Here is a 25,275-nt window from a genome sequence, read left to right on the forward strand (position 1 = left end):
AATATCAGGTCAAATCCAAAATAAAAACACAAAAAATAAAAATAGAAAAACATTCACCAACGAATGTTTGACAACCAAACAGATCAACTCTTAAACAAAAACACATTGAAAATATGACAAATCAACCACAAAATGTCTCACACAGAATTAAAGATTCTTCTTGGCATATGTCCGAAGTTAGCTGCTTCCGACATCATCGATTTGAATGCTATCTTGGTTAACTCGGTTGAATTTAAAACGTTTAATGTATATAGGATAATAATTAAAAAAGGTTTGACTTAGTTAATTTTATATTACTATAAGTATGAAAATTTCAAAAATAGAAATCCCACTTACTCGCAGCCAAATGAACCAACTTTAATCGAGAAGCATATATTATGTACTTTCTCTTCAACGCATAATTGATATATCACAATTTGGTGGCGTGTCCGTTCTGTTATATGTAGCTTAACCTTTATTATATTCACCCTATTCATTTAAAAGCATGGTCAAAATTTGTTTAATAAATATGTGTTAGTAAAGATATATTTTATGTGTATAACCGATAAACTTGTGGTCCATCTTGGAGAAACAAAGTAAATGAAGTTAATGCCCTTGGATGGCTAAACATACGTGAGTAATTTACTTTTCCCAAAACGATTTTTCCAACAACATCTAAAAATCAAGACATTTAAAATACATTAACTTTTATTTTAAAAATTAGAATATGGTTATAAAAACAAATTAGTAATTTAATATACCGATCATCATTTTTCTGGATATCCTATCCTCTTGTAGTGACCTGGTGGAGGTGGTGGAGGAAATGAATGGATAAACCGGAAACCATAAATTAGTAGTATCGGACCATCGATTAAACCGTATGTTAGTGCTTATGTGAATCATCCAATCATTACGGCTAAAACTGTATCCTTGATATCTCGAAAATTCATAGTAGGTTGGTTGAATTTGGAAATGGTTCAAAGAGAACACACCTCCCAGTAGATTCTCTCCATTGAAAAAAGACATCAATTGTGGAGGAACAACTCCTAATTTCTTATCTCTTTATTGCAAATCAATGCAATCTTCACATTCGGACCATATTGCCCCTGTATATTGTTTTTATATTAATAAAATTTAATTTTTACAGTTTTAGGACCATATTGCCCTGCACATTGTTTTTATATTAATAGAATTTAAGTTTTACAATTTTAGGACCATATTGCCTCTACACACTATTTTTATAATAAAAAATCGATTTTTACAGTTTTAGGATCACATTATTAAAAAAATCATGTTTTATAGTTTTAGGACGATCTTGCCCTTGCACATTGTTTTTATATTACTAAAATTCATTTTTACCAGTTTTAGGACGATATTGCCCTTGCACACTATTTTTATATTTAAAAAATTGAATTTTTAAAGTTTTAGGACGATATTTCCCTTACACACTGTTTTTATATTAAAAAATTCAATTTTTATGAAAAAGGTTATAATAGTAAAACGAAAAAAGGGTACATTCTCTTGAAGTATATATACTGAAATTAATTAGTAAAAATGAAAATACACGTACACAAAAAAAAATGTTGAAGTCTTTAGTTTTACACACATAAAAACATAAAGAGACATTCACTCAAATACAAAAGCACATAATGTCCCAACATATACATATACAAACCATGTATTCAAAATCACTCTCAACCCAATTTACTTATAGAAACTTAGATATTTTTTAAATTTTAAAAGTTTGTAAGTTATCTAAAAAATAAAATTTAATGAAACATATATCTAAGGGTCAAAATAAATTAGAAGTATGATGAATCTTTTGGATTTCTTTGCATTAAACAGATAATTGATAAAGCGTTGTGTGTCTGCAGCTGAAGGAGCACCACTACCTAGCATGAAGTGAACGTCTCCTCCAAGTATAGAACGTATCTTCTTAAAAACAATAGCATCCCAGAATAGACCAGGTTATATAGACATATTTAAAACAACTTTACATGCTTGAAATTTATTTTCTTTAGAACAACTTTACATCTGTGAAACTTATCTCAACATTTCAAGTAGGCGAGAGTGAAAATGTACGAGTAATCATGAACTAAATTAGGGCTTATTCTTATAGAGTATCCTAAGAAATTGAAATTCAAACAAACACTTACGGATTTCTCGTGAGCAATTATTTTGAAACTACACGCATCAATCGACGAACAAACGCGACTGTGTCAGGAGGGTGTAGGTAGCGACGGCTTCAAGAGGCTGGCAATTACGTTCATTTGCCGGAGATTGAAGAGAGTATAGAGGGGACAGAAGGGAAATATGAGAAACGGCAGCTGAAGTGTAAAGGAATTTAGTGTTTTTCACAAAAGGAAAAAAAGGTATAAGATGCCAATTAAGTAGTAAGCATAACATGTTTGTATAACATGTATTTGGTTTTGTATCTCTTAAATTTCTAGAAAAATTATAATATGTTTTGTATAATACTAAAGATAAAGATATGAGAAATTTGGACACTTGTTATATATAATCCCCAATTCTTTATATGTTTTATATAATAGTAAAGCAATGACAAATTTGGACACTTGTTATATATAAATCCCCAATTCTTTATATAGTTCATAAACGTACATTGTGTGTCAATTTTGAAATTTAGAGACTATGGTTAACAAATTAACAATTTTTCATTTCCTAAAATATGAGTTTAAATATATATATATATATATATATATATATATATATATATATATATATATATATATATATATATATATATATATATACTAGTTTATAACCCGTGGGAACCACGGTTAGAAAATTAATTAAACTTTCTAAGTAAAAACTCAAAACTATTAATTAATAATTTTAAATAAATTATTAATTAAAAGAATTTTTTTTAGTTATATATAAAATTATAATCGTTGATTCAAATAAATACGTAAACTATATCATCTTATAATTTGTATAAATTTTATATTATTATAATTGGTATAAATTTTATTTTATTTTTATTCTAATATTATTAATTTAATGTAATTAAAATGTGATTTAAATTTTGAAAATTGAAATTTGAAATAGAGAATTAATAGATTGACAAATGTCATGATATTAATTACAATGCCTAACATGGTGACACATGGAAAAGAACTACTCTTTTATTAGTATATATATATATATATATATATATATATATATATATATATATATATATATATATATATATATATATATATATATATATATATACTATGTTTAAACCCGTGGAAACCATAATTGATTAGAACAATACTATTGAAAATTCAAAATCGTAATGACTAATCAAATATTTACACAAAAATTATTAATTTACAAAGATATAAATTTCTTCGGTAAGTTATACAATGAAATGTTAAAAGTTGATTCACATACATACACGTATAATAAATGACACATACAGAAAGAAAAAAACAAATAGAGAATCTCAATACGTGTAGGAGAAACGGTAACGAGAAAACCTTAAAATTATGGGATACCAACTAGGGTGAGCTTTAATTCAAACTTTTTAGTATCTTCATGCCACAAATCTTTTTTAACTCAAAAGTAACAACTCTAATCTCTGATCTACAAAATAGTATACACTTTGTATTAATTATAAATCTCTAAAAACGGAAAAACATAAAATAAGGTAAGAAAAATTTAGATATAAAAGGAAAAAGGCCTTGAGTTGCCATATTGCGGTTTGCAATGCTTTAATTGCTTTGCGTTGCAACATTCCTGTTTCTGGACCAAACCTCGGTTCCCAAGTAGTCCACAAAAATATTAAATATGAATGTCTTGTTTCAATGTTAGCATCGATGGCTTCACATTTAAATACATCGCTTTTACACGAACAAATTGTCTAATTTCTACTAGTTTATAATCCGTTGAAACCACGATTACAAAATTTATTAAAGTTTCATAGTAAAAACTTAAAATTAATAATCAATTATTTTAAATATATTATTAATTAAGAGATTTTTTAGTTATATAAAATTATAGTCATTGATTTAAATAAATATGTGAAATTATATCATTTTATAATTTGTATTAACTTTTATTCTATTGTTATGAATTTAATTTAATTAGGGTGAAAATTTTAAATTTTGAAATTTAAAATACAGAATCAATATGTTAAAAATGACATGCATTAATTATAAGAGATAATAAGATGACACATGGTAAAAGGAGAATAAAATATGTATTAATTAAGAAGCCTAATAGAATGACACATGTCAAAAGGAGAATAAAACTATTCATTTATTAGAATAGGGAGATTTCCGTATATTATACGAATTGACTAAGAAAATATTAAATAGGAAGAAGTGAACATTAAAAACTTCTAAAACTATATTTTCCAATATAATTTAACTAATATTTTAAAATTTACTAAATAATACTCTCTCTTTCCCAAATTCATAGTCCATCTTTCCATTTTTTTATGTCCCAAAATGATAGTCCATTTCCATAAATAAATAACATCTTTACCAAAATACCCTTCTTACAAAATTACATTTATTAATGATATTAAATGCATAAAAAGTAATCTCTTTACTTTTTATCTTTTTTTCCTTCGTTGGTTTTTCTCCAAACAACCTGAATAGTTTTTTTTTTTTTTAATTTTTTTTTAATTTTTTTAATTTTTATTTTTATTTTAACTTTTCATTATCTTTTTCATGTTATTGGTTTTTGCCGTTTTCAATTGATTGCAACATTTGTTAGAATTTTTTTATCAAAATCAAATTCTCAATTACTTTTAAACAATAAAGTTATCAATGTATCTCCTTTAGAAAACCAAAACAATTTTTTAAATTGCTATGATACTTGACTAAGGCTACTGCGATTTTTTTTTTAAACTTTCCAAATCACAAAATACACTACACTTACAAACACACAAAATACAAAAGACCAACGTCTATCAAAATTTTAACTACGCAGCCAAATGCAATAGAGCTTCGTCTATGAGATTTTGATCACATGCAATTTGGAGTGGTAGGTTACCTTCTCGTTCCAACCTATTCTTACCAATATGCGGTATTTGGTAATTGTTGCCACGTTGAACATTTATGATTTCCTTCATACATGTTTGTAGAATTAAAAATACATTGTTAAGTTGTTGAGATTTCATTTTTTCAAAAGATGTTTCAACCGCATGAACCAACTCATCAATTGTACCCAAAACCTCTTGCTCTTGAAGTGATTGGATTGCTCGAAAGAATCCAAGGTCAACACATTCAAATCCAGACTATTAGGGGGTTGAAAACTTAGACGGATATCAAATCCATCTCGAGATGCCGCTTCAAGAAACTCGATGTCGTTAACATCAATATGGGGCTTTGAGTTGTCTTGTTGAATAAATATGGGACCAATTTGACTTCCCGGCCATTTAGCTCTAATATCCGGCAAAAAAAATTTGTATCAACCATGACCTTGTTACTTCTTTAGTCACCGATAAAATAGGTTTTGTCTCCAATGTTCCCGCAACACGGTCTTTGCTTGAACGCTTAGCGGGTTCTAATCTTGTAAACGAGTAGATACCGATTTTTCCCGAAAAAATTTCGTCACTGGAAGCATCAAATCTTGGTCTTGCCACAACCGCTAGGAACATAACTTTGGTGATAAACTTTTTGCTTTGACATGTTCTTAATGATTCATCCTCGCCGGGGATAAGGTAGTAACGTCTTGATGGTTTTGACATGTAAAACCACTTCTCGTCAATGTGGACAACATTGAACATATCATGCAATGTGGGAATTTGGCTTGATAATGATCGACTAATCTTAGATAAACAAAATTCTAATCTTGCTCTCTTATTCTCATGAGTGAGAGTCGGCTTGATGGCATTTGTGTGTGGTCGAAGGGCACCTTCCTTGATTCGTCTATGCATAGTTGATTTATAAACATTTAAACAATTTGCAAGGGACCGTATATTAGTCCAGCGGCGTAATGGAATATCTAAAACTTGATTTAAATTTACTTGCACCCTTTTTCGTCCAACAACCATTGGCAAATTTGAAGATAGATCGACCGGTAGTCCTTGGTCAAACTGAGATTTAGCCTGATGCCAAATGCGACTAACAGTTCGGAATCAGTTGCTTGCAACAAGGCTTCATATATAGCTCGACGTCGTACAACACTAATGTATTTTCTTTTAGTGACTATACTCGTGGAATGCTCCATACAAACCTGGAATAAACATAACCAGTTAAAGTTAAACCACAGTTGCAGTAGCAGCTCAAAATAAACCAAAATTTAAAAGCGAATACACAACGGTAACAATAAAGCGACAGATTAGAGGCCTTGTTTCAACAACTTAGTAATTGAGTCAACATTTTAAGTATGAACAAGAAATTCCCATCATGTAAGAGTGTAACACAGAGTACTACAAAAGATAAAGTTTGACTTTGAGGTCAACCATACAAAAATTCCTAGCTTGTGCCAAAATGGAATCATAAAACCCATACACAACAATAACAGATAAACAACAAAAGTGTTCTAAAATCGAAACCTAAAGTAGCAATAAAATGAAATTTAGATGAACTTACTTGTGATAATCAGATTAACAACAAATCAAAATCAGAGAAACAACAAATCGAGTCCACGGAATGAGAGAATCGCCGAAATTTGATGAACCGTTTGCGACCTAACTCGTGAAATCGTCAAAGAAGCGAACCTACAAAACCCACAGAAGTGTTATGAATGTTTTGTTGGTTCCGTTAAAAACGAAAAAATCGAACATAGAATGATTGAATCCGAGAACTAACCAACAAGTTTTCTTAAAAAAAAAAAAAATTGTGATCGAAGCTGTGAAATCGTCTCCTTATTTTTAGAGAGAGATAGTGTTTGGTTAGAGAGAGAGAGAGAGAGAGAGAGGGGGGGATAATGTTTAGTTTATAAGTGGATGAAAGTCAAATACGTCTGCTCTGCTGTAACTTTTGGCTTCATGTTTTACATTAAAAGAAAATTTTGGCTCCATGTTTTGTGATTAAATAAAAATTTTGGCTCCAAATTTTTAATAACAGAGTTTTTGGTAAAAAAAAATGGAGGGAGAAAATTAGATTTTTGTTTTAACAAAAAAATAACGGTGGGAAAAAGTTGGAGCCTAAAGGGTAAAACTGTCAATTCATATTGAAAAGTTAGTCATCATTAGTGTTTTTTTAATCTTCGTGTTTTTTTGTCTGTGGACTATCATTTTAGGATAGAAGGAGTATTTTTTTTTTTTTTTGAAACCACAAATCTAACCTACTCCTAATCTATACCTTAAATTCACCTATGTCCAAGACGGGACTTGAACCCTCAACATCAAGGAGTGAGGGCAACACCAGATACCCGTTGGAGTAAACGCCTTTTGGTTACTGAATAATACATGGTTATGACTTATGAGATTCAATATCCCGCAAAATTTCAGCTTTACTGTGTAACTCAGTAGCCAAACACCTTAATTCTTCTTGACATTGGTTTGGTAGCTTTTGTAGAGTGTGGAAAGTGGCATTCACAAAATGTAAGACCCTAGACTCCTGAGAAATTGCTCATCATGACATCATCTCATATGGTTCTTCTTCGGTTCCACTAAATAAGACCGTCTCCTGTATACAAAACATTTCATTCACTTTGTTTCCACGGCCAATCTCACAAAAAAAAAGCATGATAAAGACATTGTAAGAAAATTAAATTAGTACATTGCATCTATACAAAGCGATGAAATTAATTTCATTCCATATAAGGCTTTAAGCATACCATTGCCTTGTCTGTTTCCATTTTAGCACTTCTTAAAGCCAATCTAAAACATATCGAGTCCCTATTATTTCTCTTCCAAATAAATATGTCAGCTGGTCATGCATCTTTATGATTAGAATGACTTTGATTTCAAATAAATATGTCAATTGGTCAGTACCTTAAAAGGATAAAAAAAGCAAAAAAGAAATTTTTTGATTGTTTGCTCTTTCTTTTACCTGGATGATTGACCTGGTGAATTTGAGTGTGTAAAGAATGGAGACCATCATCGCCCGTTGAAGCTTGTTCTAATGTCTTCGCGTTTTGGGGCTGACATATTTCACTAATAAGCTCTAGAAGAATTCCCTTGTATTGACACCAAGCAGTAGATTATCAACATCCTGATACACAACAGATCTACTCTAATTAACACCACATCAATGTTTTAAAAACCGGTTTTTTAGTTGAACCGGTATGGTTACCGGTTTCTGGTTCAACCAGTTTAACCAGTTTGACCCCTGAGCAAACCAGTTTCTATTCTTTTCATCTTTTGTCGTATTTTCATACACATACATACATACACAAATCAAGAATTTGATTTCCACAAGTTCAAACATTAAAATAAACATGAAAACAAGTTGTAGATCAATCTAAATACATTAAAATAACTCATAATCATAAGTTTTATATCAATCCACGTGCATTAAAAAGAAAATAAATTCTTAGATGAATATTTCAAAAAACTTCATAACATTTATCATGTGTTTTTATTCAGAAAAATTTTAATAAACGTGAAAAACTATCAAAATTTATTATGCAAAAGGTTTCAATTTCATATGTTTTTATTCAATTTAACCGGATTTTTGTAAAAACGGGCCGGTTCAATCCGGTTCAGAAATAAACATAAAACCGGTGATAGTTGAACCGTTCCCTTCCCCGATTCCCGGTTCGACCGGCCGGTTCAAACCGGTTTTTAAAACATTGCACCACATATACTTCATTGTAATTTAAACAACTAATTATGTCAAGTAAAAATAGATTAACATGATAGAAAGTTTAAATTCAATCGTTGTCATACCTTTCTTGAACAGTGGAATTATTTATGGTGTGATTTCCATGATTCGATTCAATGTATATCAAGCCAAGAAATAAAAATATTTAAAAGTGCATAAGATTTCTTTCCTGATTTTTTGAGATTAGGATGGAGATATCTTGAATTCAATTGCTGATTTCGAAATCTTTTTGTGATAAAGAAAAGTGGATGAGGAGGAAAATCAAGGCAATCCAGATTTTTTGGCATCATGTGTTGCGATACAATATTAATGATTTTAAAATTTGAAATTATATTTGGTGAAGGGCATATTTGGTAGTTCGCTTTGAAATGTAGAGGACGATAAGATGCCATGTGGCAATAAATGTATTGTTTTATTAGAATAAAGAAAGAAGATTATATATAAGGGAATTGTTTATAAAGTCCTAAATAAATACATACATATATAGGTATGTAGCATGAATATACAACATTATACCACCAAATTCATTCTTTTAAACTACCAAATACAAAGAATTTGACACTCAAGTATAATTAACTTGCAAGTCTTTGACTGTCAAATTGAAGATTGCTTGCACACATCCTTTAACCAATTAAACTATCGGTACCATGTCGGCAAACATCATGATTTTCAATTTCCTTTTCCATAATCCTCATTGGATGCTGTAATAAAAATGTAAATAATAAGAAGGTATAAGATAAGAGTGGAATAGGAGAGGAATTGGAAATTTGAATCTTATAACATAATGCTTTCAACATTAAAAACCTATCTTAGAAAAAATATCACAAAAAAATTATAATAAATTATTATATGGGCAAATTCAAAATAAACACAAAAAAACTACCTTAGGTAAAACTATCACAAAAAATTTCAACATATAAAACATATCTTAGACAAAAGGAAATATAAGAAACGGTGATTGAAGAGGGTATATAGGGGGACGTAAGGGAAATATGAGAAACGACGGCTGAAGTGTAAAGGAATTTAGGGATTTTCACAAAAGGATAAAAAAACAAGAAAAAAAAGGGTATACGATGTCAGTTAAGTAATAAGTATAACATGTATTTGGTTTTGTACCTCTTAAATTTCAAGAAAAAGTATAATATGTTTTATATTATAGGAAAGATAAAGATATGACAAATTTAGACACTTGTTATATATAAATCCTCTATTCTTTGGGTGTGTTCGGCACGAAGCGTTTGAGAGCTTCTAGCTTCTAGCATTTGACAAACCGCTCCGTTTTGAATAGAAAGTCTCGTTCGACGGTAAAGCTTATAGCGTTTAGTTTAAACAAAACGCTCCAAATCCAAATGCTACTTCATGTAGTGTTTAACAAAACGCTACAAACTACAAGCTATCCGCTACAACCCACCAGCTACCAACTAATTTTGCCGAACACGCCCTTTATATGTTTAATATAATAGTAAATATATGACAAATTTGGATACTTGTTATATATAAATCCTCAATTCTTTAAATAGTTCATAAACGTACATTATATGTGTCAATTTTGAAATTTAGAGACTAAGGTTAACAAATTAATAGCTTTACATTTCCTAAAATATGAGTTTAAATCTATATATGTATTACACAAATTATACAACAAACTCATAATGTATATAGATATATTATATATAAGGGAATTGTTTATAAAGTCTTAAATAAATACATATAGGTATGTAGAATGAATATACAACATTATACCACAAAATTCATTCTTTTAAACTACCAAATACAAAGAGTTTGACAGCCAAGTATAATTAACTTGCAAGTCTTTGACTAATTGACTGTCAAATTGAAGATTGCTTGCACGCATCCTTTAACCAATTAAACTATCAAATATAACCCACAAACTGTACAATTACAATCAAATAAAGATCATCTAAAGTGTTGCTTCAGGCACGATTAACTTCTTCCCCACTCTACCCTCAATCTAACGCTCCACCCTTCTTCTCCTTCACTTCCATGTCGAAAATCAAACACCAAACGAAACAATCCTCTTACCCTTCATCCATTTCTGTCAAAACAAGAACAAAAGAGAAAAAGAATAAAAAAATAAAAAATAAGAAAAAAACAGAGAAAAACAGCACAACAGCAACCGGAGTTGCTGCTGCCTCCCACAACACCACCACGGAAATTTGTTTCATACCTTCACTGCTAGACAAATCTTCCCATTCGTTTTTTTTTTGTTCTCTTCCTTAGCCGGATCTGTTAGTCACCATCGCAGCCCATTTTCGTTCTTACCCAAACACCCCCTTGATCAATCATTCTGCCAGTGTCGTCATCCTTTGGATTGGATGCCAAATAAAAAAAAATGAATCAAGAGGATTACCGGTTGCTGCTTCGTCCTTACCCTTCAATCCAACTGTTTCCCATTTCCATCGTGTTTACTTCTGATCGATCTAACAGAAGAGCAGCCAAGAACAGCCACACCAAAACCTCGATCTGAAAATCCTTGAAACTTCTTCTTCTCAGTCGAGCTTCACGGCTGAAAAACCCAGCGGTCGCTGATTACCCTTCCTTCGCACCTCGATGATGGAACCGAGCATGCAGCCGAGAAGCCGCTTGAGCAGCTCCTCGCTGCACCCTTCTCCGAGATCAAAGTCGCCTCGCTGCTCCTCCCTTCCTCCCCTTCGGTCTCGTCGACCCCGAAGACAGCTTCTTCGCCCTCGCGATCTGCAATCGCCGGATACCTCCCTCAGCCCTCTTTCTGGCCTGCGACGAGCAAGGATACCAAAAGCCGCACCGCTGTCTTGGTGCTTTCCTTCGTGACTGCCATCATGTCTCGTTCGTTTCCTTTACACTTCAGCCGTCGTTTTTGGGCCATTAAACACAGGATGCATATAAAAGCCCAAAGTCATTTTTTTAATTAGGAAATGACCTAAATGCCCTCCCTATTAAACCATGTATTCAAAATCACGCTCAACCCCAATTATTGAACCCATTTATTTTAAAAAAAACCGTCAAGTTGTATTTTTTTTTACCAAAATAGTCCTAATCATTTAATCAAATTACCAAAAAGCCCCTATACTTTAGTGACGTTACAAATCAGCCACCAATAGTTTAAATTTGTTATGAAACGGTCCCAAGAGTATTTCAAAGTTCAAGGATTGTGGATTTGCGGTCTCACACGACAAGTTTCTCAAAAGAAACCGAATTCGAACAAAAGGAACCCACACTTCAAGGGTGAGTGCTTACGGCCCCTTTTTAAAATTTAAATTATTTCGGGGAAGGAGGGGGGGGGGGGGATACATGTGCCTATATATTTTGTTTATATAAATATATTATCCTTTATGCGAGAATAAAATAAATCTAATTTATAAAATTGTTATTTAAAAATTTAACCTATTGTTACAAATAACTAGTATAAATTTTTCGTAAACATATTATGGAATTTTTATCGTGAAATAACTAATCTACATGATAAATGTTAGATGATACAAAAATATATGATTTTTATGTGACATTGTATATTATGACAAGCACGTTATAAGACATTGTAGTATTTCAAGGATTCAAGCTATTACTATTCATGTATATTTATATGTTTAAACGCATAAAGTTTATACATGTAAATATGTTCATTACTTTGAAACATACATCTTTATAAAAGCAAATACATTACACTTTTAGATACATACCAAACATACTCGGCTTTTATAAACTTTATACAATGAAATTCATTATGCCTAGTGACTTAATCACAATTAAGTTAGGACTAAGAGTTATTCACAAACTTTTTAGTTAAGGGATTTTTAGTGAGACGTTATTCATTAGCTAAGTCTAAACACTTAGTATCCCACACTATTGTAACCGTTAATCTTCTGAGTCAGATACATATGTATAGATCTATATGGGGTTGACATCCTCACCTATGGTTGCTAACTACAACCTCGACGAATCAATCGAATCCGGTGATAAGTGTCTATGATCATTACTGCAATGTCCAATGAAGCATTGTAGGGGCTACACTCAGTCATATAGCTCGGTTATAGGATTCATGTAAACATTAACTAGAATATCTCTCTTTCTCTCTCTCTCTCTCTCTCTCTCTCTCACACACACACACACACTACCAACCATGGGCTTGGTTGCTTTCAAAACTACTTTAAGTATGGAATTACTTATGTAACATAAAAGTTTGGTTTTAAAGGATATTCAAAGATTCATTACAGACACGTTTTAAAGTATGCATTTACTTATACAAAATATATTTTGGCTTTTAAAGACTCATTACAAACATTGTTTTAACTATTGATAAACATACAAAGAAAATATTTTTTTAGACTTACTAAAAGTATTATTGTTGTTAGCAGAAAACCTGTAACACTCACCAACTTTGTGTTAATCCTCAAAACTACATGTATTCTTAGGAAATCACTAAACAGACATTCAAGCTGGATTGGATTATAGATGACCTAGTTTACTTATTGTATTATATGCCTATCTGTTAAGGCAACTCATATTCAAATATCAAGATTGAACATAAATGCGATATTTTTTATTGTTGTACTTGTGATTTATATTAAGTTTACTTGTGATCCATGAACTTAGTCGTACAGCCCGGTGTGTTCCGCCGCTTCGGTTGGAGGTGTGATAGATAAAATTGACAAATTGACTCGCTTTTTTTGACAGAAATGACATAGAAGAAAAATCAGTCACTGGTAGGTTTTTATTAGATCTAGGTTTTCCCAAAGCAAAACATTTTACACCCCTCGAATTGGGCAAGATCATGTTTTTGTCTTATCATTTCACTAGGACAGGGAAGCCACAAATATACTAAAACATATATTGGCTAAAATAAACATCGAAGCTCGCATCAGATCGTCTCACATAACACTAGCAACCTAGGTCCTAACACAACAATATAACAACAATTTTTAACCAGATTTAATTTTTAGACCATTATTTCAAGTCTTTCTAAAATTTATAATCCTAGTCATTTTCCATTATTATTTTTTTTTAGTATGCTTGATATTCCTCTATTCAACCCCTACCCTACACTTGACTCATGTAATGTCCTTAATGTATGCTTAACATAATTAAAGAACATAAAAGTAAAGAGAGAATTATAACAGACTCCCCTGGGGTAGAAGTGGCGAGGTCGAAACTAAAAATGATGTGGTTGACATCTCATATAATGGTTGGAAAATGTTACTTCTGGACTTCAATAGGAATACTCTTGAAATGGACCATGAAAATAGACTTCAAATAGCTGTAAAACGAACGAAAAAAAGTGTAACTGAGATTTTCCACGTCGTGGCATAGCGTAGCAACGTCGTGGGCTTCAAATACTACAGTTTTGAAATCGAGGAAATCTTCGTGGTCACGCCATGGGATGTATAGCCACGATGTGGCTACTGGGAATTTACAGAAGTATAGTTGTTGTTTTCTTTGATTTCTGATTAGTAGAGGTAATGTAATGATGGCATATCCCTCAATTTCTAATGTTAGATCACATTCTTCAATTATTAAGTCGAGTATACTTGTAAATCCTCTCAAAAACTCTTCTCGATCCCATGTCGAACCCCTCATTTAAGCTCGCGTCACATTCTCAGGAAACAAAATTGTACACTCCAATCAACCCACTGAACTTAATGCAGGCATTATTTCAGATAAAAAAACAAAAACACATAATAAAAGGAAAACATAAAACAAAAATTACCATAATCCTACACTATGAAAATCCTAACAAACCGTAAACAAAAAATAAAAATAGTTTAGATCAAACCAAACATAAATAAAACACAAATCTAGGATGGTCACTCCTTGTCCTCATCATCTTTGTCTTCAACCTCGCTAGTACCCACGTCTCCCGCATGTTCGGCCAAACGCTCCTCCCACGAAGGTATTTAAGTGTAATGGGGAGGTGCTCAACTCTAGGTTACTAAATGTAGATGGCGCATCATCATCTCGATGGAATACCCGATAAAGTTCTTGCCTCGACCAAGATCAACATCATACTGTCTTGACGTAGATGATATGGTCCATGGGTATCTCGTCATCTACACGTGCATATCGAGGAGCTCGAACCTTAACCCATGGCCTCATATTTCTCCGACCACGTGGAACCACAACCTCATCATCCGGTGGCACCGTGTAGGTGGAGTTCCCCGTATTGTTGACTACCCTCACCATCTTGAACAAACGGGTTTGAACTTCTTCCTAGTAAGAAATGCAACCTCAGGCTCGTCAAACACCCTAAAGGATCTGGCTAATATGTTAACCAACATCCCACCATAAATAATAGCCATGTGAGCACAAGAATCAATGTGTAAGGACAGGGTTTGAAAACTCAAAGCTTGAGTTAATCATTAAGACAAATGTATGCTCTTAATTAGATGTTCCTGTCGAGTCTGGTAATACCAGTCAAGACTTGAAAGAAATATTCAACAAAGTACTCAATATTAAATGAAGTGAAACCAGGAGTATAATCAATGTAAAGACAATAAATGAACAAGAAGAATGCTATGAAAGATCTTGACTTGAGAGAAAAATGAAAGTGAATTAAAGAGAAACTTTGCTATCTTTGGAGTAAAAGTTCATTATATTTCTTTTCATTCAAAATACTCCTTAAATAGACTAAGCAGGTACATCGTACAAACTTTATATACATTCTTAGGATTGGTTAATAATCAACTACTGACAACTGATTATCTAAAAGATACAAAAAGATAAGTCATATGAAACGTTACATCATGAAAACACAAGAAATAAAATGTTCACACAGACAATCTGATCTCGGATCTTTACACCACCTTGGACTGATCTTCATTTCGGACTCCATATCTACTTCGGAAACTGCTGACTTCGGATCTTCATACTTGTGATTGCTAGAGGTTCACTTTTCATGTTTCAATAAGCCATAGGTTGACTCTTTCTAGACCACTTAGTCAAGAAATCTGCCACACTGTAAGGAAGGTGACAATAGATATATGGTGTAATGATACACCAAAGAAAAAATACATCCAACTATGGAACTCGGTCCCCCTCCTTCTTCTAGTTGATAGAAAATGTAATCAACCTATGGGTGAATCGATGCATGACCTTTCTTATATTTCCTTCGTTTTCCGCTCCACCCGTGTAGGACCCATTTGTTATCTCAGCCCAATACCTAGATTCATTAACTTCCAGTGGGAACCCCTTGTGACAACGCACCAAAAAGACAAAACGGGTGGCATTTTGAAGTCTTTTGTGTGTAACCAAGTTAACTTGTTTTTTCACTCTTGATATACCCAGGGTGCCACAGCATTAGGAAAGTTGAATAAAGGAAATTCCCGATATGATGGTTGCCTCCTGGATCCTATTTTTGAAAAATCAAACAACAAAACATATCCAACAACAAACCACAATATCAGATAAATAATAAATTAAAAGATTTTTTCTCCATGCCCAGTGCACATGGCGTGGGTTGGCTACCCACGCCCTGGCGTATGAATAACAAGAACATACTGTTTCAAAATTGAGCAAAATCTGATGAAATCACTCCATTCCGTTTAAAGGGTTTTTATGTAGGTTATATTGGGAGGCCTCTAAGCGTGAACTAAGCCACAAAAAACGTCAAAATTTTGGCAAATTTTGAATGAACATATACACCCTAACTTTTTCTATTTGCTGAAATCCGTACAATCTTTAAATCAAATCACCAACAACAGATTATATGCAATATTAAGTAGTTTAGAGGAAAATATTACTAACCCTACTTGAAGAGTCGAACAAAAATTGTAGAGTGATGATTAAGAATGCAAAATCAGTTGTAGAGGGAAGGTGACGGCAAGGGAGAGATTGTGTGGTAAATAAAATGAGTCAAATGACCAATTAGGGTTTAAAAGAAAGTTACTGCGTTAAAATCGGTCCTACGACGTGACGTTCAAAGTTTCTCGATTTATGGGATTTTTATGTAGCCCACGGTGTGGGAACATCTCATCCCTGTCGTGGCTACTGTAAGTTAAAAAAATAAAAAAAAATCATTAAAAATCTACCACACCCCACACTTGTTCGTTACTTGCCCTCACAGAAACTGTAACATCTCAGAATTCATAACAAATTTGAACTTTTTAAAACTACCCATTTACTCAAAAGAATAGTTAACGTAATCATTGTTTGCAAAACATTATTCAAAAATAGAGTCTTCTAAGATCCAATCAATCATAAAATCAAAGGATGTGTACGGTCACACCTACGCCTTGCCACAATCCTCTGAAGCACCTGAAACAAAATTAAACCGTAAGCCAACGCTTAGTGATTTTCCCCTAAAGTACCACCACACAAACATATAATTAAACATATAACAGGTCCAAAACCTATTGGTTGGATTAATCCTGGCCCACAAATTTACGGTTGGAATGCCCTGACCCACAACCTTATGGTTGGACGGCCCAATATATAACGGATCCACAACCTCCTGGTTGGATTAACCCCAGCCCACAACCTTTCGGTTGTAATGCTGTAACATCCTGAAATTCTGGTACACCTATTTAACCCTCCTCCTTTGTCAAGTTGTCAAGAATGGCCCTTGAGTGGGAAAGTGTTGCAAATGAGTACGTTGGGCTTACTGGAGAGTACGCTGCGCGACCTCATGCGCTTAAGTTGGACGTGGACTCGCCTAGGTATGCTGGGCGTAGCGGGCCCATATGCAAACCCTAATTTAAGGCTTGTGCACTATAAAAGGAATGCTAATGCCTTATCCTCATCCACCATTTTAGAGAGTGAAACCCTAAGAGAGCATTTCCTTCGTCCTAAAGCTTGTGTGGGCGTATTTTGAGCTAAAGGTGCCTTTGTGTGTTAGTAAAGAAGGAGGAGAGGAGCTTGTGGAGGCTAGGGTTTGAAGTTCCAGCTTGGACCTGAGCTTTTCAGAGGAAGGAGCTTCACTTTAAGGTAAAAAGCTCAGAACTTTCCTCTTTATTTTGGTTTGGTGATTTATGGTCCATTTCTAGGGTTTAAGTCCCAAATGTGGAGACTTTATGAGCAAGAAGGGCTCCATGCACCTAGATCTGTCCCATTTCAGTGTTATGTGTGATATTGATCCATAAAAATCCTATCTTGGTCGTTGTTATGGAGTCATGATTGAGTTATGAGCTTTAGAGTGTTGAAAGTGGAGAGATTTAGGTGTTGATGACTCTCACAGCCATGCAAAGGCTTAAAGCCACCAACTTTATGGATTAACAGGATTAGAAGTGGTCAGATCTGAAAGTTGGTCGTGGGTCTTAACCGTTTAAGACCCCAAAAGATAAGGAGTCTGAAACAGGGAGTTACACGGGGGTAATCCCAGTACGTGCAGCGTAGGGGGTCGCGTTCCCCGTTTCTGTGAGGATGCCGGGTACGCCCAGCATACAGGTATGGTACGTGCAGCGTAACCCGGAGAGTTAACTTTTGGTTGACTTTTACGGTTTGGTCAATGTTAGGGTCTTTGAGCCTTAGGAGGGGTAAAATGGTCTTTTACCCTTTTGAGAGTGCTAAGAGAGGGATCTAGTCTAGCCTTGAGAGTTGTACTGATCAGAGTGCTTATTCCATGTGATTAGGCAGAGGTTAAACTGGGTTTTACCAAGTTCGAGATTACCGAGTCATCCGAGGTGAGTCTTCTCACGATACTGTACTTGGAAGGGTACCTATGTGTGACCGAAAGGTCTTATATGCTATGAGATATATGTGATATATGTTGATATGTTGATATGTCTGTGTTATGTATGCTATGTATGATAAGGACCGGAAGGTCAAGATGATATGGACCGGAAGGTCGAGAGGACTTGGACCGGAAGGTCAGGAGGTTACAGACCGGAAGGTCTACCGGGATTTAGGATGGAAGTCCCCTGAGACACTTGGACCGGAGGGTCCCACAGAGTTATGGCCTGGAAAGACGTATGTGTTGTATGCGGTATTTTGGGGAACTCACTAGGCATTTATGCTTACAGTGGTTTTGTTGTGTGTTTTAGGTACTAGCGAGGACCGTGGGAAGGCGCCGGCATGATCCGTACACACTGAGGGGATTTATGTATTTGAGATCTTTTGAGATTCTGGGATTTGTTTATTATGATGACATTGGATACAGTTGTTGGATATTGTTTTTAGTGATTGAAAATATGATTTAAAAATGAAAAATTGTTTTGAAAATTTTGTCGTTACAAGTTGGTATCAGAGCCTTGGTTTGAGGGATTCGGGTGCAACTTCGGATGTATCTGAAATCAAACTAAGGATTTGAGAAAGTTTTTCATAAAATAAACAATTTTTCTAAGAGAGTAAAGGATTTTGGAAAAAGGCAGAACGGAGCAGTGTGTACGATCAATCAACGCTCGAACGGTGATTTCCCAAAATACCCTTACGTTATGTGTTATGAGATATGTTTTGATATGATATGCATGTTAGAGTAGGCTAGGTATTCATATTAGGACTAGTGTGGCCTGATTTGTGATGCCTTAGCCTAGGAAGATTTCTACTGCTAGTAGATGCTTGAGAGTGAGTAAGTAGCAGTGAGGAGATTATGAGAGGTTTACCGAAGGGTAGCCTATGCTAGCGAGATGTAGAGTACTTCTGAATTGAGATACAAAGAGGAGGACTTGGGGTGAATAATGATGCGGTGTGGACGGTAGTATAAGGGCCCGTACTACCGAAGACACCGTATCAGTACGCAGCACAAGTAAGAATCCTTAGGGTACTAAGGAACAAGTAGGGATGTGTTATCGAGTGCAAGTATGCTCGAGCAGGTCTCTGATATTTTATGTTGTATTTCAGAGAGACATCATGGTTGGGACACGCCACACACCTGAGAGCAGTGGTGTTAATGAGGAGGAGATCTGCAGGTTGATTCATGAGGAGGTGGTTGCTGCCATTCGAGCCGAGATTCCGGAGATGTTTGGGTCTATCAAGACCATATTGATTGAGACTTTCGATGAGCGGTACGCAACACTGACTAAGGTTGTGGCTACTGCAGCTGTGGCTGCTGCTAGGCCTCAGGGAGGTGACTCGTTGTTGTTTCGGGAGTCCAACAACAAGAAGCGACCCGAGTTTGATGGGAAGCAGGATCCGATCGCTACGATGAGATGGATTTCTGATATCGAGGGATGCTTCTACTCGTATTCATGTCCGGAGCATCTGAGGGTACGGTTCGCGCCGAACCAGCTTCGCTTAGGAGCGAAGGACTGGTGGAAGTTCGTGACAACGAGCTTCACTCTTGCGGAGATTTCTGAGGTGACCTGGGAGAGGTTCACCACCATGTTCAGAGATGAGTATGTTCCCCCAGTTGAGAGGGAGCGGTTGGCTCAGGAGTTCTTGACCCTCAAGCAGGGTACTGATTTGGTTACTGTGATTACCAGGAAGTTTCATGAGAGGGTGATGTTCTGCCCGGAGCAGGTGTCTACCAAGCAGGCACGCATGAGCCGATATTTGAGCATTCTGAGAAGGGATATTCGGGAGTTCGTATCGAACTCGACTTAATGGACATTTGTTGAGCTTCAGGTAAATGCCCGGGAGAGGGAGATTGAGTTGGAGACTCAGGCCAGGGAGGAGGCCGAGTCTCAGCGGATGGATCGACGGCCAGCACAGTCTCAGCCGGCAGCCAAGCGGGCAAAGCCCACGATTCGAGATCTGGAGGCCAGAAGGGCCGCACTTGTGGAAAGTGCGGCAAGGGACATGATGGGGTTTGTCGATCAGGTGCTTGCTAAAAGTGTGGCAAGGAGGGGCATATAGCCAAGGATTTCCCCAAGGGATTCATGGTTTGCTTTCATTGCAACCAGACGGGCCATCGGAAGGCCGAGTGTCTGCAGCTACGGGGGATGGCACAGGGAGCACAGGAGGGATCTGCCCCTGCCGCCGTGCAAGCTACTGAAGTTCGGTCGGTGAAGGCCAAGGCACCGAAGGCTCGCGGGAGAGCCTTGTAGTTGACAACGGAGGAGGTCCGTGTAGCGCCCGATGTCGTGGCTGGTATGTATTCTTTCATTTTTTTTATGTTGAGTTTGAGGTGTTGTGCTTATATTTTGATATGCATAGGTACTTTTCTTGTGAATTTTGTACCTGATTTGGTGTTACTTGACTCATATGCGAGTCAGTCATTTGTTTCCTTGGCATTTAGTCAGACATCAGTATCCGACAAGAGGCGTTGAGTTGACCTTTGCGAGTTTCTATAGCTGACGAGCGAGCGGTGTATGCTAAGGATGTGATTCGAGGATGTATACTTGAGATCTTCGGTGTGGAGTTCCCGATAGATCTGGTCCCGATTGCGATGAGGGACGTGTGTGTCATAGTGGGCATGGATTGGTTGAGCCGATTTGGAGCTGTTATAGACTGCGAGCATCAGTTGGTGAGAATAAGAGACCATAGTGGGGGAGTACTTACGGTGTACAGCGAGGGTACCCGATGTGGGTCAGTGTTTTGTTCGGCTTCCAGAGCGAGGAAGAGTTTGCAGCATGGCTACAGCGGGTTTGTAGCATATGTGATGGACACACGAGTGGCTGCTGGGAGGCCAAGTTCGATTGATGAGGTTCCGATAGTGTGAGAGTTCCTGGATGTTTTTCCCGAGAAATTATCGGATGTGCCTCCCGAGAGGCAGGTAGAGTTCCGTATCGATTTGGTTCCAGGGGCAGCGCCTATCGCCAAGGCGCCGCCAGAGATGCAGGAGTTATCCTCGCAGCTTTAGGAGCAGCTTGGGAAAGGGTTTATTAGACCGAGTAGCTCACCATGGGGAGCGCCGATCCTTTTTGTCAAGAAAAAGGATGGTTCACACCGGATGTGCATGTATTACCGGGAGTTGAACAAGTTGACGGTCAAGAACCGTTATCCTTTACCGAGGATCGATGATCTGTTCAATCAGTTGCAGGGGGCGTCTTGGTTCTCCAAGATAGACTTGAGGTCGGGATATCATCAGATTAGAGTACGAGACGAAGATATCCAGAAGACGATGTTCAGAACTCGTTATGGGCGTTACGAGTTCGTGGTGATGCCTTTTGGGCTCACCAATGCACCGACAACATTCATGGATCTCATGAACAGGGTGTGCAAACCAATGCTGGATCGGTCGGTGATCGTGTTCATTGATGATATTTTGGTGTATTTGAGATCTAGAGAGCATCACAAGGAGCGTCTGAGAGAGATTCTCTAGGTATTGAGGTCGGAGAGGCTTTTCGCCATATTCGCCAAGTGTGATTTTTGGTTACGAGAGGTCCAGTTCTTGGGACACCTTGTTAACCAGGATGGGATATTGGTCGATCTGGCCAAGATTGAGGCGGTTATGAGATGGGAGGTGCCGAGATCACCCACCGAGATCAGAAGTTTTCTAGGATTGGCCGGCTATTATCAGAGATTTATCAGGGATTTCTCCAAGATCGTTGTGCCTCTCACCAGGTTGACTCGGAAGGGAGTTGCTTTTTCATGGGGTCTGGAGTAGCAGACCTCGTTTGAGACACTTCGCTAGAGATTGTGCGAAGCCCCGGTGGTAGCCCTCTCGGAATGGATGAAGGATTTTGTGGTGTATTGTGACACATCGATATCGGGGTTGGGTGCAGTACTTATACAAAGGGGGCATGTGATAGTGTATGCATCGAGGCAGCTGAAGCCTCATGAGATGAGGTATCTTACCCACGATTTGGAGTTGGGGGCAGTGGTGTTCGCCCTCAAGATCCGGCGTCACTATTTGTATAGGGTTCGGTGTACCATCTACACAGACCACAAGAGTTTGAAGTATTTGATGGACTAGCCCAATCTGAATATGCGCCAGAGGAGATGGTTGGACGTGGTAAAGGATTACGATTGTGAGATCCTGTACCACCCGGGCAAGGCTAATGTCGTAGCTGATGCCCTGAGCCGTAGGGCAGAGAGTACCTCGATTCGAGACATTTGTATGCGGTTGACAGTGATGACTCCGATGTTGGACACCATTCGGGAGGCCCAGGCAGAGGCCGTGAGACCGGAGAACCATAAGAGAGAGCGGGTGATTGGGCAGGTGTCAGAGTTCATTACCGATAGTCGAAGGCTTATGACCTTTCAGGGTCAGATTTGGGCGTCGTATGCAGGCGGGGCACACACCAATTTGATGGAGGAGGCGCATAGATCGAGATTTTCGATCCATCCCGGGGCCACTAAGATGTATTTGGATCTGAAGAAGGATTATTGGCGGCCATGTATGAAGAGGGATGTAGCATGGTTTGTTGAGAGGTGCTTAACCTATCGCAGGGTTAAGGCCGAGCACCACCGATCGCATGGCATGTTGCAGCCACTTGAGGTTCCCCAATGGAAGTGGGAATAGATTTCTATGGATTTCACCACCAGGTTGCCAAGGACCACGAGGGGTGTCGACGCAATTTGAGTGATCTTCGACCGGCTGACGAAGAGCACTCACTTTCTTGCTATCAGTGAGAGCTCTTCTGCTGAGAGGCTGGCAGAGTTGTATATGAGGGAGGTGGTATCGCGGCATGCAGTGCCGATCTCAATTGTATCAGACCGGGATGTATGTTTCACTTCCAGGTTCTCGAAGAAGTTCCACGAGGAGTTGGGCACGAGGCTGCATTTCAGTACCGCTTACCACCCTCAGACGGACAGACAGAGTGAGCGGACGATTCAGACGCTTGAGGACATGTTTCGGGCATGTGTGTCGGACTTCGGAGGGAATTGGGACACGTATTTTCCGTTGGCTGAGTTTTCCTATAACAATAGTCACCATTCGAGCATTGGTATGCCTCCCTTCGAGTTATTGTATGGGAGGAGGTGTCGGACTCCCATCTGTTGGGGAAAGGTAGGGCAGCGAGTGATGGGCAACACTGAGATAGTGCTTCAGATGACAGAGCATATACATCAGGTCAGGAAGAGGTTGTTGACAGCTCAGAGTCGCCAGAAGAGTTACGCGGATAGGAGATGATCTGAGCTCGAGTTTCAGGTCGGAGACTTCGTACTCCTGAAAGTGTCTCCTTGGAAAGGAGTGATTCAATTCAGGAAGAGGGGCAAGCTGGGGCCCCAATATATTGGGCCGTTCAGTGTGACCGTGAGGGTGGGCAGGGTAGCATATCGGTTGGAGCTACCCGCGGAATTGAGTCAGATACATGATACCTTCCACATGTCTCAACTAAGGAAGTGTATATCCGACGAGTCGGCGGTAGTATCGTTGGAGGATATTCAGGTGGATGCGGGCCAAAATTATGTTGAGTGACCGATCGCAACCTTGGATCACAAGATCAAGGTTCTGAGAAACAAGGAGGTGCCCTGATTCAGGTCCAGTGGCAACATCAGAGGGGGTCCGAGCTGAATTAGGAGCCGGAGTCGGAGATGCGGGAGCAGCATCCGGAGTTGTTTTCAGCATGACTTCGAGGGTGAAGTCTGGTTCTAGTGGGGGAGAATTGTAACATCCTGAAATTCAGGTACAACTATTTAACCCTCCTCCTTTGTCAAGTTGTCAAGAATGGCCCTTGAGTGGGAAAGTGTTGCAAATGAGTACGTTGGGCGTACTGGAGAGTACGCTGCACGTACTCATGCGCTTAAGTGGACGCAGACTCGCCTAGGTACGTTGGGCGTACCCAGGGTTACGTTGGGCGTAGCAGACCCAAATGCAAACCCTAATTTAAGGCTTGTGCACTATAAAAGGAATGCTAAGGCCTTATCCTCAGCCACCATTTCAGAGAGTGAAACCCTAAGGGAGCATTTCCTTCGTCCTAAAGCTTGTGTGGGAGTATTTTGAGCTAAAGGTGCCTTTGTGTGTTAGTGAAGAAGGAGGAGAGGAGCTTGTGGAGGCTAGGGTTTGAGGTTCCAGCTTGAATCTGAGCTTTTCAGAGGAAGGAGCTTCACTTTGAGGTAAAAAGCTCAAAACTTTCCTCTTTATTTTGGTTTGGTGATTTATGGTCCATTTCTAGGGTTTAAGTCCCAAAGGTGGAGACTTTATGAGAAAGAGGGGCTCCATTGACCTAGATCTGTCCCATTTCTGTGTTATGTGTGATATTGATCAATAAAAATCCCATCTTGGTCGTTGTTATGGAGTCATGCTTGAGTTCTGAGCTTTAGAGTGTTGAAAGTGGAGAGATTTGGGTGTTGGTGACTCTCACAGCCATGTAAAGGCTTAAAGCCACCAACTTTATGGATTAAGAGGATTAGAAGTGGTCAGATCTAAAAGTTGGTCGTGGGTCTAAACCGTTTAAGACCCTAAAAGCTAAGGAGTCTGAAATGGGAGTTACGCGGGGCGTAATTCCAGTACGCGCAGCGTAGGGGGTCGCATTCCCCGTTTCTATGAGGATGCCGAGTACTCCCAACGTATAGGTTTGGTACGCGCAGCATAACCCGGAGAGTTGACTTTTCGTTGACTTTTAAGGTTTGGTCAATGTTAGGGTCTTTGAGCCTTGAGAGGGGTAAAATGGTCTTTTACCCTTCTGAGAGTGCTAAGAGAGGGATCTAGTCTAGCCTTGAGAGTTGTATTGATCAGAGTGCTTATTCCTTGTGATTAGGAGGAGGCTAGACCGGGTTTTACCGAGTTCGAGATTACCGAGTCACCCGAGGTGAGTCTTCTCACTATACTGTACCTGGAAGGGTACCTATGTGTGACCGGAAGGTCTTATAT

General features: G+C 37.4%; 2 long non-coding RNA genes across 6 annotated transcripts; both read right to left on the bottom strand.

The window, feature by feature from the left end:
* Positions 1-4,809: 4,809 nt before the first annotated feature.
* Positions 4,810-8,988, bottom strand: LOC111894104 (uncharacterized). 5 transcript variants are annotated; one of them, XR_008224729.1, is made up of 6 exons: positions 8,777-8,988; positions 7,938-8,099; positions 7,423-7,571; positions 7,245-7,340; positions 6,531-6,658; positions 4,810-6,171 (listed from the first exon to the last, which is right to left on the bottom strand). It is a non-coding gene; the product is annotated as an uncharacterized LOC111894104 (long non-coding RNA). The 5 variants fall into 5 exon arrangements; XR_002851081.3 differs by adding an exon at positions 7,723-7,783 and having other exon boundaries at positions 7,245-7,571; XR_002851084.3 differs by having other exon boundaries at positions 7,245-7,571.
* A 1,460-nt stretch (positions 8,989-10,448) lies between these two features.
* LOC111894155 (uncharacterized) lies at positions 10,449-11,590 on the bottom strand. Its single transcript, XR_002851099.3, has 2 exons — positions 10,900-11,590; positions 10,449-10,767 (listed from the first exon to the last, which is right to left on the bottom strand). It is a non-coding gene; the product is annotated as an uncharacterized LOC111894155 (long non-coding RNA).
* Between the last annotated feature and the right edge of the window lie 13,685 nt (positions 11,591-25,275).

This window comes from Lactuca sativa, chromosome 6, assembly GCF_002870075.4.
Source record: "Lactuca sativa cultivar Salinas chromosome 6, Lsat_Salinas_v11, whole genome shotgun sequence".
Lineage (NCBI taxonomy): Eukaryota > Viridiplantae > Streptophyta > Magnoliopsida > Asterales > Asteraceae > Lactuca > Lactuca sativa.